Source organism: Cebidichthys violaceus, unplaced genomic scaffold, assembly GCF_023349555.1.
Source record: "Cebidichthys violaceus isolate CVI_PGR_0920_01 unplaced genomic scaffold, fCebVio1.0.p SCAF_34, whole genome shotgun sequence".
In the NCBI taxonomy this organism is placed as follows: domain Eukaryota; kingdom Metazoa; phylum Chordata; class Actinopteri; order Perciformes; family Stichaeidae; genus Cebidichthys; species Cebidichthys violaceus.
Window position 1 is genome coordinate 59,287 of NW_027176528.1, and position 665 is coordinate 59,951.

Genomic DNA, 665 nt, shown 5'->3' on the forward strand with positions numbered 1-665 from the left:
TAAAATACAAATTGAGCCTCCCACTGTTGTAGGTAAGAAGTACAGATTAGTATTTGAGAATCAAACTGACTCCCCGCTTATAGTTTAATAAATTTGGTCTTTCATAGTTTGAATTGCAATGAAACACCTTCTGAAGAATATCAGTCGAACAGTTTCATGTTTCTCAAACTGTCTCATTGGCTCACATCCTTTTCCTTCTTGTACCCTGGAGAGTCTTGTCTTGACTGCCTTGCATCAGCATATGCCCTTTCTTTCTGTTCCTAAGCTCTTCCTTGAGCCAATGATAATCACATCATTGACCAGAGTTGGTACAGAGTTGAAGAATATTGAAATATGTTTTTCAGCTATCTCCATCTTTCATTTTTGAAAGAAGACTATGTTCCTTATCTTGCAGTTATTTCTAAGTTTCTTAATAATGACTGTTTTCTGAAATGTTCTTGCATCTAACACCTTGGTTATCGCTGTAATTATTTCCAATTCCGATTACCAGCTCTTACGGCTTTACCACCCATCTATTGTGTAATGATTGCATCTAGCTTATGTACTATATCTGTGATTCTTAAAAAAGGTTTTTCTATTATTTTCTAGTTGAATTAGAGTCCCCTCAAAGAGACATAGTGTTTCTATTGGATGGGTCTGATGACACACGGATTGGCTTCCAAGCA

General features: G+C 36.2%; 1 protein-coding gene across 2 annotated transcripts in view; it reads left to right on the forward strand.

Moving 5' to 3' along the window:
• Positions 1–665, forward strand: part of LOC137883632 (collagen alpha-3(VI) chain-like) — a 161,451-nt gene that overhangs the window by 18,328 nt on the left and 142,458 nt on the right. The gene's annotated exons all lie outside the window — the stretch shown is intronic.